General features: G+C 38.3%; 1 protein-coding gene across 1 annotated transcript in view; it reads right to left on the reverse strand.

Annotated features, from left to right (window-relative positions):
* Positions 1-16,772, reverse strand: part of LOC131935961 (FMRFamide receptor-like) — a 97,597-nt gene that overhangs the window by 43,126 nt on the left and 37,699 nt on the right. Inside the window, exon 2 of the mRNA XM_059292717.1 lies at positions 9,613-9,728. The gene's annotated coding sequence lies outside the window, so the exon portion shown is untranslated. The remainder of the gene's footprint in view (positions 1-9,612; positions 9,729-16,772) is intronic.

The following is a 16,772-nucleotide window of genomic DNA, read 5'->3' on the forward strand; positions in this document are numbered from 1 at the left end:
TAGTGACAGTTTTTAAAGGCCTAAGGACTGACAGTTTTTAAAGGCCTAGTGACAGTTTTTAAAGGCTTAGTGACAGTTTTTAAAGGCCTAGTGTGTGACAGTTTTTAAAGGCCTAGTGACAGTTTTTAAAGGCCTAGTGTGTGACAGTTTTTAAAGGCCTAGTGTGTGACAGTTTTTAAAGGCCTAGTGAGTGACAGTTTTTAAAGGCCTAGTGACAGTTTTTAAAGACCTAGTGAGTGACAGTTTTTAAAGGCCTAGTGGCAGTTTTTAAAGGCCTAGTGACAGTTTTTAAAGGCCTAGTGACAGTTTTTAAATGCCTAGTGACAGTTTTTAAAGGCCTAGTGAGTGACAGTTTTTAAAGGCTTAGTACGTGACAGTTTTTAAAGGTCTAGTGAGTGACAGTTTTTAAAGGCCTAGTGACAGTTTTTAAAGGCCTAGTGAGTCACAGTTTTTAAAGGCTTGATACGTGACAGTTTTTAAAGGCCTAGTGACAGTTTTTAAAGGCTTAGTACGTGACAGTTTTTAAAGGCCTAGTGCCAGTTTTTAAAGGCCTAGTGACAGTTTTTAAAGGCCTAGTGACAGTTTTTAAAGGCCTAGTGACAGTTTTTAAAGGCCTGGTGACAGTTTTTAAAGGCCTAGTGACAGTTTTTAAAGGCCTAGTGACAGTTTTTAAAGGCCTAGTGAGTGACAGTTTTTAAAGGCCTGGTGACAGTTTTTAAAGGCCTAGTGACAGTTTTTAAAGGCCTAGTGACAGTTTTTAAAGGCCTAGTGACAGTTTTTAAAGGCCTAGTGACAGTTTTTAAAGGCCTAGTGAATAACAGTTTTTAAAGGCCTAGTGAATAACAGTTTTTAAAGGCATAATGAGTGACAGTTTTTAAAGGTCTAGTTCCCGCATTAGTTATCACACCTTACACCTCGTGAGAGACAGTTAAGCCTCAGATTTAACTGATGACTATTTCCTTGCTGGAGAGAAAATAGTTCTCCCCTGGCTGTCACGCCAAGAAAGGTTGCGCTTTGCAGACGTGAATGCGAAATTCACTCCCCAAAAATATTTGATACACGTTTTGGTATTTTATTTTTCGGGCTTAATATTTTTAATTTTTTTTTTAAACTGGTATTTTCTTATTAAAATATTGTGTTGATTCATCCCCCACATGTCAATTGAGATCCTCCCGATGAGTCTCATTCGTTTTCCGAAAACTCCTTCCGGCTGTTTAACTTCCGCTATGTTGAATCTGTCCAGTCTATTGCTACATGGATGTTGTGATGTAAAATGTTTTTTTTAAAGCTTGTAAAAACGTAAACTATTTAGATCTCTTTCTATACTGCTGCATGTAGGTCGCCGATCTCAAAGAGCTAATGATATTTTTGATTGTGTAGATTTTTAAACATTCCATATTAATTTACTTAGCAGGATGACATGTCTGGTTTCGTTTGTTACGAGCCAATATTAGACCTGTTCAATTGCTTCGTCCGGACTTCTCTGTGGAATCGACCCGATCGATCTACGCTTCCCCGGCCCCTTGCTCATATCATATACAGGCGTATTTCGGATTTTCGCAGATTTTCGGCAGTTAGACTGACTTAAGCTTTCAATTTAGTTTTCATCTGGTCTTGTCAGTTCTGGGTTTTTGTGCCCAAAGGTCTTGACCTCTGGCAGTTTTTAACAAGGGTTTTATTTGTCTCTTCTCGCCAGCGAACTTTTGCTGTTAGGTTTTAGTGTGTTTTCTCTTCTTTGGGCTATTGATGTTGGAGTGTGGTTGAACAAAAACAAAAAGAACTACTTGAAATGTAGAATCATATCTTACAAGTTTTACTAGTATTTGTTATTAAAAATAAGTCGTATTGTATTTGTTGTTAATTACTACTTGTGATGTTAGATTTTGTAGGAGTAACTATATTAAGAATTTAAACAAGTAGATTATTTTTTTACTATTTTGAGACAGGATTATCCCTGTATCTCAGATCATACAATATTCTAATCCAAGACTGGTTCTTGACACCCTAGACCCCTCCCCATAGTATGACTGTTGTACCAATATATATAAATTATTTGATGCATCTAAAACTGCATGTAGCCGTGTATACACTTCTGTTCATTACTATTCATTATTTTATCTTATCATATTACGGGACGTAGGTATCTAATTACTTGTCTGAATCACGTGACAACATACTGCCGTAAAGATCCGTTTGAACATTTTTTTTCAGTGCCCTCAGTAACATCACTGACTGCCTCAGTCAATGAACCGTACACAGACTGTAACAAATAGATGCTCGCTACTTAGACGAGCACTCTCGTATTGTAACCCTACTAAAGTGACATCACTCTAAGTTCTTGAATGCTCGGTAACCCATATCTTGACCTAATGAGAGACTAAAAGATGTCTAGTTAATCAAATACAAGACGTGTCTCCTCTATATCTTGTTGGTGAGATAGCCTTCAAAAAATGTCAAGTTATTCACCAAATACTAGACCTGTCATTCACATCCCCTATTGAAGAGACAGCCTTCAAAAGATTTTAGTTATTCACCAAATACTAGACGTGTCCTCCACACCCCTGAAGGCGGGATGGCCTTCATTATAATTGCTAACTCGTCTTCCGCCCAGACTGAGAAGCCATTCCTTGTTTTATATTATGCCCTAGGCCACTGTTATAAAATAGTGCATACCATTACCTTGATGGCCGAAATGTCTTAAATTGTTTGCTTTGGAAATAAACAGGAATCAAATCTCCATCACAGTAAAAATAAGCTTGCTAGCTTAGATACGTTTCTAAGTGCACAGGCATCAAATATATACTTCATCATACGGAAGAGATATAAAGTAAAGCAATCATGACGAAATTCTACAAGAACATTATATGCTACAGGGTTTAGTTGTAAAAATCTTGCAATTTTCTAGCGCAAGTATAGATCACTCAATAAAATCAATACACCTACAAATTACATAAGTAGATTAAGCAACATCACAAACACAATCGTATCAATTTTTATATTATAAAAATATAATCAGCTTGTTCGTTCATTTCCCAGATTTAATGGACATTCGATATTTCGAATTTTTTTCACACAATACATTTGATACCCGAGTTCATTTCAAGTGAGCACGCACTAGCGGGTTTTATTGTACATGTTTGTATTTAAACAGAACTTGGTTCCGTCACTTTTATTTTTAAATTGTAAAGAAAACTGGATGAAGGACATTATAGAATGAAACACACTACCCATTACCGAGTTACCTAAAACAGCAGTCTTAGAAAGAAAGTAAAGCATTATGGAAAAGGCAAGTGTGCTTCCCCAACGACACCCACACCCTCGGGATTTATAAGATGATTGGTTGAAAATAAAATATCTAAAAACCTTTTCGTTACCCTTATTTTAAATGCATTATGTAGGAAAGACATTGCTGTAAATGTATTACTAGTTCTAGGTGATGTAGGAAGGACATTGCTGTAAATATATTACTAGTTTTAGGTGAAGTAGGAAGGACATTGCTGTAAATGTATTACTAGTACTATGTGATGTAGGAAGGACATTGCTGTAAATATATTACTAGTTCTAGGTGATGTAGGAAGGACATTGCTGTAAATGTATTCCTAGTTCTAGGTGATGTAGGAAGGACATTGCTGTAAATGTATTACTAGTTCTAGGTGATGTAGGAAGGACATTGCTGTAAATATATTACTAGTTCTAGGTGATCCCAGTGCGCTACAAATCTGCGGGGCCTGGAAGGGTAATTGAAAGGGTACTGACTAATTTGGCAGCTGTAGCGAGGGTAAAGTTGGCCGGCGAGCTACGGGTCCCCGCCCAGCGGTGTTTCCGTCTGATTTCCCTGACTCGTGTCCATTCGGCACGGCCAAACATGACGGCACGGCCAAACATAACGGTCGATAACATTGGCTCTTCCTGGTTAAACACAACTCGATGTTGGTGTGGCTACATTTGATGTTTGGCTTGACTCAATGGTTGGCTAGACTTGATGTTGGTGTGGCTACAATTGATGTTTGGCTAGGCTTGATGTTGGTATGGCTACACGTGATGTTTGGCAAGACTTGATGTTTGTGTGGCTACAATTGATGTTTGGCTAGACTTGATGTTTGCCTAGTCTTGATGTTTGTGTGGCTACAATTGATGTTTGGCTTGACTCAATGGTTGGCTAGACTTGATGTTGGTGTGGCTACAATTGATGTTTGGCTAGGCTTGATGTTGGTGTGGCTACAATTGATGTTTGGCTAGACTTGATGTTTGTGTGGCTACCATTGATGTTTGGCTTCACTTGATGTTTGTGTGGCTACTATTGATGTTTGGCTAGGCTTGATGTTGGTATGGCTACACGTGATGTTTGGCAAGACTTGATGTTTGTGTGGCTACAATTGATGTTTGGCTAGACTTGATGTTTGTGTGGCTACTATTGATGTTTGGCTAGACTTCATGTTTGTATGGCTTGACTTGATGTTTGTGTGGGTACATTCGATGTTTAGCTGGAATTGATATTTGTATGGGTACATTTGATGTTTGGCTAGACTTGATGTTTGTGTGGCTACATTTGATGTTTGGCTTGACTCAATGTTTGGCTAGACTTGATGTTTGTGTGGCTACATTTGATGTTTGGCTTGACTCAATGTTTGGCTAGACTTGATGTTTGTATGGCTAGACTCGATGTTTGTGTGGCTAGACTTAATGTTGGTTTGACTTGACTTGATTTTTGGCTAGACTTGATGTTAGTTTGGCAAGACTCAATATTTATGTGGCTAGTCTCGATGTTTGTGGTTATTCCTAAAATTCACAAACGATAACACAGTTACTCAGTTACCTGTTTCTATATGAAGAAAAAATGTCATTAACCACAGAGGGAACTTAAAGTAAGCAGGAAGAAAACATCACGTCAGGATCTTGGAAATATTAGCCAAGCATTTCTTATATACTCTCTTAAGCCTTCTCGACATGCACGCTTAGATACTGAATACTTTTTGGGTTAATTAATCCTCGTGTGTTCTAAATGCGTATTATATAAAAAAAAGCTATAAATATTTAAAACTGTTTCAATGAAACGCATTACGTTTAAAAAATTACGTTTAAAATAACGCTTGAAAAGTTGACTTCTCTCACGCACCCAGAGCTGCTTTAAAAAAAATACCAAAACATCCCGCAATTTATGAGGGGAAAAAGTCCAAGTTCGCCGAGTGGATTTTTTAAAAGACTGGCTTTTTTTTTTAGCAAATACTGTTCTCAGGGAATAATTGTGGGGCCAGTCTCGGACGTTAACACGTACCCTGTTCGGTTCAGGTCGGTAGCGATTAAGCATCCTAGCGGAAATGAAAACCAAATTATCTCTGCCCTTCCCGCCCAAATAACGGTAGTCCCGCGTACAGGGGAGGCGAGTCTTCAGGTGGATAAAAAAATGTAATTCAAGCGAGTGCGACAAAAAAAAATCAAGCTCGGTTTCCTCGTAATAGCTTATAGTCGCACTGTATTGGCTGTGGTACGTGTTTACATCATTACATCAAATTACATTGCCCAAAACGTGTTAAATGTATGCTGAATAATCTGGGGTAGGCCTACTTAGTTTTTGGACTCGTTGAAATCATTTTATGAAGTTAAGGTTCTAAAAATGTTAAATGTATGCTGTGATATCTGGCACATACAAAACAAAACGTGTTAAAAAGTATGCTGTGTAATCCGGGGTACCGAGTATTCGAACACATTGAAATCATGACATCAAGTTTCTCAAAACGTGTTAGAAATATGCTGTTTAATCTGGGGTACCGAGTATTTGAACACATTGAAATCGTTACATCATATTTCTCAAAACGTGTTAAAAGTATGCTGTGTAATCTGGGGTAACTAGTATTTGAACACATTGGAATCTTTACATCAAGTTTCTCAAAACTTGTTAAAAAGTATGCTGTGTAATCTGGGGTACCGATGAGAGGCGTAGCGAAGGGGGCGTGAGGTACAAATGCCACCGGGCGCCCACCTTAGGGGACGCCAAAATGGGTTGGCAAAAACAAATTAAAATGTCATTTTAGCTGCATTTTTGCATTATAAATAGTTTGGGGGGAGGGGTGCAAATCGAAAGTTAGTCCCCGGGCGCCGGGAAGGGTCGCTACGTCTCTGTTACCGAGTATTTGAACATATTGAAATCTTTACTTTAAGTTTCCCGAAACGTGTTTAAAGTATGCTGTGTAATCCGGGGTACCGAGTATTTGAACACATTGAAATCGTTACATTCGTACGCGTTTGCTTGCAACTGCAGTCGATTTTCTGCTCTGTCTTGAGCGTGCAAATGACAAAATTGTTTAGAAATGATTTGGAAACTACTTAATGATGCATGTGAAGTGAAAAAAACGAAGGGTGTTCATGTCAGAAATTGCTTCATGTAATATCACATCCATTACGAGCTAAAAATAGATTTGTCTACAAACAAACACATACAAGACAACAACCTAAATTTCAATAGAAATTTCAAGTTCACCATTGACTTCAACGCTAATTAGATTATGATAGTTTTAGAGTATTTCACCACCATTGCATTGCTAATGTAATGGCTATTGGCGAACGTATTATGGTAGGATAAGGACTAGTTGCCATTGCAGATTGTCGAGTGTCGACTACAGTGAGACGCTCACGAGCAAATGTTAAAACTATTAACGTTTTACTGCTTTGATTTGCCCCCAGGACCTTAGCTGCTGTTGTGAGGGCTGTGTATGGACTCTTGACGTTACAGGCCGTAGCGCAGCTCAAGAGGAGCCTGTCTTATACCTGCCCCTATGCTCTTCGGTAAGTTTTTCAACGCTTGAATACTATTGGATTTTTTAAATTTCTACATACAGGGTCGTACAGTGGATATTTTCGTATGATTCCAACCTTTGTAATGCTGCAGATCAATTTTGGTTACATTTGGATTTCGATCAAAATCTCCCCCCTCTACCCCCCCCACCCTACCACACACACACACACAAACTCAAACTCTACGGCTTTTGTTGTATTTTTACACCGTATAGTCCTCGTTACACAGCATCACCACCGTAATGAATCGTAACTACGCAAGAAAACATGACGCAAAGAACAGCACATGTAGTATAGCTTTGTTGTGTTATTTTTAGAATGATGAAGCATAAAAACGTCAGGTCTCTGTGCAAAGTACCTGTACCGCTATGTACGTCTAGTTTATGTACCTGTACAGCGATGTACATCTTGTGTACATACATGTACGTCTTTTGTACATCCATGCATTTCTTGTGTAAGTACCTGCACGTCCATGTACGTCTTGTGTAAGTACATGTACGTCTTGTGTAAGCACCTGTACCGCCCTGCATGTCTTGTGTAAGTACCTGTACCGCCCTGCATGTCTTGTGTAAGTACCTGTACCGCCCTGCATGTCTTGTGTAAGTACCTGTACCGCCCTGCATGTCTTGTGTAAGTACCTGTACCGCCCTGCATGTCTTGTGTAAGTACCTGTACCGCCCTGCATGTCTTGTGTAAGTACCTGTACCGCCCTGCATGTCTTGTGTAAGTACCTGTACCGCCCTGCATGTCTTGTGTAAGTACCTGTACCGCCCTGCATGTCTTGTGTAAGTACCTGTACCGCCCTGCATGTCTTGTGTAAGTACCTGTACCGCCCTGCATGTCTTGTGTAAGTACCTGTACCGCCCTGCATGTCTTGTGTAATTACCTGCACGTCCATGTAGGTCTTGTGTAAGTATATGTACATCTTGTGTAAGCACCTGTACCGCCCTGCATGTCTTGTGTAAGTACCTGTACCGCCCTGCATGTCTTGTGTAAGTACCTGTACCGCCCTGCATGTCTTGTGTAAGTACCTGTACCGCCATGCATGTCTTGTGTAAGTACCTGTACCGCCATGCATGTCTTGTGTAAGTACCTGTACCGCCCTGCATGTCTTGTGTAAGTACCTGTACCGCCCTGCATGCCTTGTGTAAGTACCTGTACCGCCGTGCATGTCTTGTGTAATTACCTGCACGTCCATGTAGGTCTTGTGTAAGTACATGTACATCTTGTGTAAGCACCTGTACCGCCCTGCATGTCTTGTGTAAGTACCTGTACCGCCCTGCATGTCTTGACATAAAACATCACGGAGTCAAGTCACGATAGCGCTGCTACATGTCATCTCCAAGCGCTGAATCTCATTATATACAATCACATTTAAAAACCTACACGCGCGCGTGGTTTTTTCTAAGCTCAGAACAAATGGCCAATTAGGATTCCATTGGGGAAACTGTCACGCATTAGAATGGTTCACATGTATTATTTAAACTAGCCGATTTTACAAACAAAAAAAAAGTTTCGCTGATAAAGAAAAGTAATTTAAAACAAAAACGTAATGATATTCCAAGTTTGATGTTTTTGTCCTGCGGTGTACATAATTTATTTCATCAATCATTCAAAATGAAATCAGCGTGCATTTGCTTAGCCAAAAACAAAGCTGAAAGAGATACCCTGATTTCCGAAATGAAATTTAAGACAATTCATTTATCTCGATCTGATGTGCAAGGCCCCTAACGCGGATACCAGTGTCCGAAACTTATTATACATAATTGATACCAGTCATTCGTTTTCTTTTCCTGATTCGACATTTGTCAACAGACAGGATTTGCCAGAAGTTGTTAAAATATCGGAAACGGGAAAATAAATTATAATTTTAACATATTAGGGATGAGGTTGTGTGTCGATTTATTTAGGATCTGGACAGGGTTATGTATCCAGCTCAGCTGTTGCGTGTGGGTTCTGCGTGGATTAGTTTCGTGTGGGTGACGTTTGGGGAGGGGGGGGGGGCGAGATAGGGTCAAGGATTTGTGACGGGAGGGGTTGTTTGAAATTATCACAGCATGATTTTAAGCCTTATTTACAAAGTGGACAGCTTAACGAAATTAAAAATCAAATTAAATCAATTTGTAAGTTTGATAGCCATCTGATAGCATTAGAAGAAGTGGCAAAATCTGCAGTAAATCATATTATATCTGCGCTAAATTTGACAGATAACGGGTCAGGGGTACACAGTGAGACAAAATAACAGGGAATATAGGGATATATGTGGATTTAAAAGTCCCTTTTTTACAGGGGATGTGGGGATATATGTGGATTTCTTCTTCTTCTTAGTTCTTAATTTTTAGTGTTGGAAGGGATCGAGTTCTAACTCGAGACTTTTTTTTTCGAATTTTAACAACCATAACAACCAAGTCTCCTTTTTACACGGGATGTGGATGTGGATTTACAAGCTCCCTTTTACTTGTCGTTAAATTAGTCATATTTTCCACCTGATTACAAATTTACAATCCACCTAAGCATATACAATTATTTTTTGTTTATACAGATCCCTCATCACAACATCATCTTAAATTGTTCAAAGAAACACCAGCTTAGTCTAGGGCGCTTTGATTCTTCTGTCTACAGCGTTTATCTTCTTGTCTTATGTTTACTGTTACCAGAAATGTATCCTTCCTATAGCCACGTTACAATGTGATTAGTTCAACATGTATGATGAAAGTAATGTATGTAGAATAGTCTACTTTATCAGCGTGTACAGTTGATCCTAGCATCCAATGTACATACGACTAACTGTATTACATTCACACGTTATATATGTCTCACCTTATTTAGTTTCCAATCTATTTGTCAGCTTGCTGAATCCTGAATGGATCCATGGTGCTTTTTCTTGTAATAACTTTAAATCGTTGATTCTGTTTTCACCCATCTTTGGTTATATCCTGAGGAAAAATACGGTTATTAGTCAAAGAGAAACATAGTTTTAAAAATGATACCTCTCAACCCCTGATCATCATGGGGGGGGGGGGTACCAGACCCAGGGGTTGTCGTGATTCACCTACCAACGGAGCTGTCTTCATACTGCTAGGGCTAATTACCCATTAATCAAACCAATTACCAAAAGTATAAACTTGCTCAGCACAACGGATTGTCTAGGTAGATTCGGGTACTACTGAAAAAGGACATGCAAGCATACATTAGGAAAGTAAGACACGCATTTAACAGGCACTGTGAAGGGGCAAAAGACTCAGAATATCTAACAAAAATCTTTAAATTCTATAAGGCTCAAAAACATGTAACTTTGCACATGTTTAGGCTATAAGACAGAGAATCTCTAACACAAATCTTTAATACCTATAAGTCTATAAACACGGAACTTGGCACATGTATAGGCTATAAGACACAGAATCTCCAACACAAATCTTTAACATCTATAAGTCTATAAACACGGAACTTGGCACATGTATAGGCTATAAGACACAGAACCTCCAACACAAATCTTTAACATCTATAAGTCTATAAACATGGAACTTGGCACATGTATAGGCTATAAGACACAGAACCTCCAACACAAATCTTTAACATCTATAGGGCTATAAGACTCAGAAACATGGAACGTGGCACATACATCAAGGGATAAGCTGCAGTGTTGTAGATAGATGCTTATGATAGATACACAATCTCAAACACCCGATAATCTGGGATCTCTAGATATAGCGACAGTTTGGAAAGAAATACTGTTAAATGAGTGGGGTGGGCACCAGACTTCTTTAGATAATCCCACGTTAATCACACAACGGAAGATTGGCAGAAAAAGGATAAGACAAGACCCGGAGATTATCAGTCTAGAAAGTGAGATGGGGGATGATGGAATGACATGGTCCCAGGTGAAAAAAAAATTGGATTCATTGGCGGAAAAAAATGAATTGAAAATAAATGATATTGATGAATAATTGCGGTTCAATTAATTGAAAGAGTAAAACTTAAAGTCTCTGATATATATATATATATATATATATATATATATATATATATATATATATATATATATATATATATATATATATATATATAGTAGTGAATATGTTTGTGCAGATTACATTAGAGTACATGACTTTAAACCCAATTTCAACGGAATTCTCAAGGTGTCCGTATTTGGAACTCATTATCCAGTAGTCTCCCATGTTACTTTTAAACCCCTTCCGAAATCACTGTCTAAACCACGTTGAAAGAACGGCACAGTGCCGTGGTTGAAATCGTCGAGGTATTTTGGGTGAAAATGTGAAGTGGGATTAGTAGGAGGAAAGGAGGATTATGAAGATTTTGAAAAATCTATTAACATTTTTCTTTTCAAAATAGTGCCCTAGTTTGATGTCCTCCGCCCACGCGTATTCGTACTTTTTAACGTTTTGGTCTTATTTGTGTAGAGTTTCTAGTACGTTCGCGCTGTTTTGTGATCTTACAGAAACAGGTCCAGCGAATCCACTTCTCAAGTTAACATAAACATGAAACACGTACATTACTTTATTTAACTTTATTAATAAAGAACAAACAGAACCATGACAACTTACAAAGGAATGGAAAACGAAAGATGAATAATATCATGAAAAATGTAACACCAAATGATCAACCACGCAATTATTTTTACTTAATCAGACGGAGTGGAAATATTTATATCTGGATTGTTAGACATTTGTACTTTTATGACATTGTTTGGCAGGCTGGGAGTTTGTAACTTGAATCTTACAAATCTGGGGCGTTAAATATGTAGTAATACATACATATAAACATATATATATATATATATATATATATATATATATATATATATATATATATATATATATATATATATATATATATATATATATATCGTATCATGGGGCTCAGAATAAACCTACTTGAATCTGTTCAAGCAACTTTGTTCTATATCCGATATTGTTTATCGATATTGTTGCCTTGTGAAGTGTTGAGGTGAACCTATTGTTGCAGTCAGAGATCGATGATTGCAATTATCATCAGTGTGAAAACTGGTCTAGAATTGAATTGTGAAATCCTTTCAAATAATCATTAGTGATCGATTGCATCTTAACCCCTACTCTATTTCTCTCACTCGCTTTCTGTCTTTCTCTATGTCCTTCTCTGTCTCTCCTTCGTCTACTTGACCTGGAAACCCATGAAGCAAATCGCTGATTTGAGATTAACTAGTGCTATAGACTCCCTTTCGAAAGATCAGGCTCGTTTGTTTCTCAAGCTTAGGAGGTTTTCTAAACAAGTGCATGAATCTCGGATTAATAAGATGTTTTAAATAGGGTTTTCCTTGACGGGGTGGTCGGGCTGGAGAGCGAAGGATTGCCAACTCCAAAAGTCTCGAGTTCGAAACCAGTGCAGATGAGTTTCGTTAGCTAGGGACAGCAACAGATAAAACGTTCAAATTAAAACAACTGCTGTCTTGCAGATTATACTCGGGTGGACAAAGACTATGGAAGCAAATCCAGAAAGATAAGCAGGATAGTCAACGATCCATTTGTTGGCGCGTAGTACGTTATTGCATTAGAGGGATTCCGCTGTAATATTACAATAAAGAACGAAGATGGGGAAGAGAATAGGCTTTTAAAATACGTAATAATGTCTCATTTGACCTAATGGGCAGATAAAGAAGAGTTCATTATGTTTCTTGACCTCTGTATATAATGGGATGTGTGGTCAGCACTATGCCCAGCCGCCTTTACATGAACTGGGTAGACTTAGGGACGCATTATAGTCACAAGTTCGAACCGAGATCCGAACTCGAGACCTTCAGGCTAGCAGCCAAACACTCTATGATTCGACCAGGTATATTTGCATTAGTGATAACTGGTGCTATTCCCATTGGAATAATTATTCTTTTATAAAGTTAAGTTTCTTTGAAAAAGAATTATGACAAAATATAATCAAAACCACACAATACAGTAAGTAGCGAGGAGACTTACTGCCAGAAATTAGGAAATAAAAGGTTAGATGATTTGAGAACTCTGGTAACGTCCCCTTTGATGGAAGCGGCGAAGTGATACAGCGCCATTAGTATCTTGTTTAAAGATAAACACTCCGGTATTACGATAGGGCCAAGTGCTTGAACTGTGGCTTAAAATAGTCCAGCGATCTTTGTTGGCTCGAATTTTAACTCAGTCTGAAGTTTGATTACACCTTCTTCATAACTTATGCTTAAGTTTGGATACATTGTGCTAGACTTCTGGGGAAGGAAAAGTAACATTTTTTTTCGGGTTTTTCCATGTTTTACCCTTTGATTTTAGCTTAATTCTAGAAGTTCTACCTTTGTTGTAAATAACTTTACAACTACGACTGTTGTATGCATCTACTACCGTATACTGTCTTTACAACTACCTTTTATATAATAGATTAACTGTACATCTATTACCTTTAGTTGTAACTTAACTGTACAGCTACCTTTTACTAGCGTACCTGTCGAGCGTTGCTGCGATCTAGTCCTACGCGCCAAACTGACGCAACATTTTCTGTCGCTTTCATCAACGTGTTACCAATCGTGCATTTTAAGACGCGTGTTTTTTTTTCTAAAATTGAGTTATTTAAATGTAAACAATGTCGACATAATATATTTTTGCATCTTAATTTTTTGGGGAGCGGGTTTTTCCACACTACGGCCCATATCATCTGACTAAAGAATCTACACTTAATTTCATTTATATCCTAATGTTTATTTAAATAGCTATACCCTACTTGCATTTGTTTAAATAGTTGTACTCTACTTACGTTTATTTAAATAACCGTGTCCTACTTTCGTTTATTTCAATTAGCTGTACCCCACCTACTTACATCTATATATATAATTCTCTTCTTCGAGCCGTTAGAAAACAAGCTGCAAACGCTCTCCCTACCTACCCACCCCTACATGGTTTTAGTGAGCTGTGTTCACTCTAAATCAGGGGTCTCCAAACTTTTCAGCCCGAGGGCCGCATTAACTATCGAATTTCAGTTCGGGGGCCATTTTCTTCCAGTCATGTCTGATTTTTCTAAGCAAAGTTCCTCAGCCATCACCAAGAAACGTTTTTTCCTTGGACAAAAAGATCTCCGCGGGCCGGACGAGAGGACCTCGCGGGCCGCATCCGGCCCGCGGGCCATAGTTTGGAGACCCCTGCTCTAAATGTTTAAAAGCAGAGCCAACGATTTTAAACGTAGGGGGGGGGGGGGGGAGGGGGGGGTTATGGTCCTTAACGAGCTACTTATAGTGTTTTAAAGAAATATTTTCAGTGTCAGCGTTGGTACTGTCGAATTCACAAATTATGAATTATTGAAAATTAGAAACAACTAAATAGCGGCGTATGTTATGCCGCGGGCCGGCTCGTATATTTAAATAGCCGTGTTCTACGATCACCATAAATTAGCCAAATATAATTTATTAGCAATAAACTTGAACTAGGTGAACCAGAATGGGCCGGTACAATGGGGGCCTGTTAAGCTACAACCACATGGCCAGATAAAGTTTTCACCTGCCAAGTTTAAGGAAAGGAAAACAACAGTTTCTTAAGTTGTCCTTACATAGAATACACAGCGGAAACATGTTCTGGTGGGTAGAGGGGCGAGAGGAGTGAGCTGGCCATTTAAAAATGTAAACTATCCTTTGAGACCATAGGATTCATAGGACGGTAGCAGTTTAGCTCGCCTGATTTTCCGATACCGCTATAGAGTCGGATAGTCCGGTTAGCACGGTGCCCAGCCGCCTTACTGTCCCTGATTTGGGCCAAGTACCCTTCAGAGCTGGGTAGGCTCAGTACGTCACTACCATTCGAGAACCGGACTGATAAAACCTTTGAACCAGCTTTCGAGTTGTCTACCACTAGACCTAGCGTCCTATACTGTAAGGACCAGTTAAAATAAGAACACTTCTAATGGGGTTTTCATGCAGTAATGCACGACATCAACGCTTACGAAGGATTTGACAGAATGACATCGGTTACTAACTCTATTTATTGCACAATAAGAAATGGACATCGAACAGCTTGGACAAACGATACTACAACTAGACAACCTAACTCTAACATAACACGGACAAGACTAACTTCAATCTTCTTCCCCGGCAACAACGGAACTCTCACTAAAACGTCACTTTCTTGCGTACAGCGTCACACACTCACTCGTTCAATATACGGCCGCACCATCAATCCTGCGCACCGATCTCTTCAGTCAAACATGCATCATAACATTCCCCCCATCACAGTAGGCACTAAAGTTGTATGTGCACTATCCCATGAATCTTACTTATGCTGTTAAAAATCTAATATATAAAGCTCAATTCTGTAACGCATATGTTTGTCGTTGGCATTTCTACGGATTTAAGTGTTAGATCAATTATCGTGCGCGTTTGTCTAAATTTATGAGTTAAAAAATTACTATTAAAAGTGTTGGGAAATCATTTTCATTTTTCAAATTATAGTAATAATTGTCGGCATGTTCATTAAACACAAGTTTTAAAAAAATATCATCTTTTACAAAAATTCTAATTATGTTTTTATTTAGTCCTATAGCGCTTACTTCCCTTTGATAAATTAGGCAAAACACAATTACTTCCCTTTATGAAACCATTGCATTAGTTGAAAAGCATTTACTTTTTAATTACGTTGTTTTGGTGTTGGGAAAAAAATAATTACATAATTAGCGGGGATTGATCAAGTGCAAATGTTTTAGGTATTTTACGGATAAGCTTGGAGTATTATAATTGTTCATTAAATTGAAACAGGCGCGTTCGTTTAAGTGAGTGCAAAAACTATGAATAAGTTGGGGTACTATAGTCGTTTATTAAGCTAAAACAGGCGATTCTGCCCCGGGCGTTTATGTTCGCGTTAGTGTTTTCTTTGTGTTTAGGTGGGTTTGCGTTAGTGGTTGCGTTTTGATTTGGTTCGTTTTTGTTCTTTCTTTTTTCGTTTTTGTTTTTTTTTGTTTGGGTTTGTATTTGTGTTTTTGGTTGGTTTTGCGTTTGGATTTGGTTTGTTTTCGTTTGCTTTTTCGTTGTTTTTTTTTTTGGTATTGGTGTTTGTGGTTGGGTTTGTTGTTAGGTTTTTGTTTTCGTTTGTTTTTTCTTTGTGTTTGTATTGGTGTTTGTGGTTGTGGTTGGGTTTGTTGTTAGGTTTTTGTTTTCGTTTGTATTTCTAATTGTGTTAGCGTTATGTTTGCGTTTTGTTGTTTTGGTTGGTTGTGGTTTGGGTGGGCAATGCCGGGTTTATGATGATTACTAAACACACAGGTAATGGTCTTTAACGGAAAGGTTTTTCACAGAAGCCAGAGCAGGGCCTGGCCGGGACGGCTAGTATTCTATATGTTACGGTCAAAGCCTGAAATCGGCCAGTGCGCGCATTGGCCGGCCAATGTATGAAATACGCTCTCAGTGCTAAGCTCTTCTGGCTTTGGCCAAGAGAGCCGGCCAATGCGTGCTTTGGCCGCACTTCGGGCTTTCATAGTTTTCAACATATACAACTTTTTATAGTTAAAACTGCAATGCTTATTTATTAGCGCCTAATGTATTATGCAATTAATATCTAATTTGTTCGTTACAATCGAGAACAGGAAATAAACTGACGTTTTTGTCTTTAAAAAATTCATACCTGTACAATACGACATGTTTTTATAGTTTAAAAGAAAAAAGTAAAAAAACAAAAACAAAAAAAAACAAGGTAAATAATCTACTCACGAAATAATTCAGTAGTCGGCCTTTTCACTAGTGCATAGCCGTAAAGCTGCGAGCATGTTAGTTCGTTCTGGCTATGTCACGCACCTAATTATACAGACACGTTCAGAAAAAAACAAAACCAAGAAAAATGTTTTGGTATAGATTCTTGTGCACGTAAAAAAGTTGAAACATAATGAGACAATTATAGTTGGTTAAAGCGGCGGTTAGACGTTAAGTTGTTGTTTTAAATTACCTAACTTTTAAATTTTTTTCTAAATTTCATGACGCATTGTATACTTAAAAA

Source organism: Physella acuta, unplaced genomic scaffold (assembly GCF_028476545.2).
Source record: "Physella acuta isolate Inbredline_101_S28 unplaced genomic scaffold, ASM2847654v3 ptg000164l, whole genome shotgun sequence".
NCBI classification, from domain to species: Eukaryota; Metazoa; Mollusca; class Gastropoda; family Physidae; genus Physella; species Physella acuta.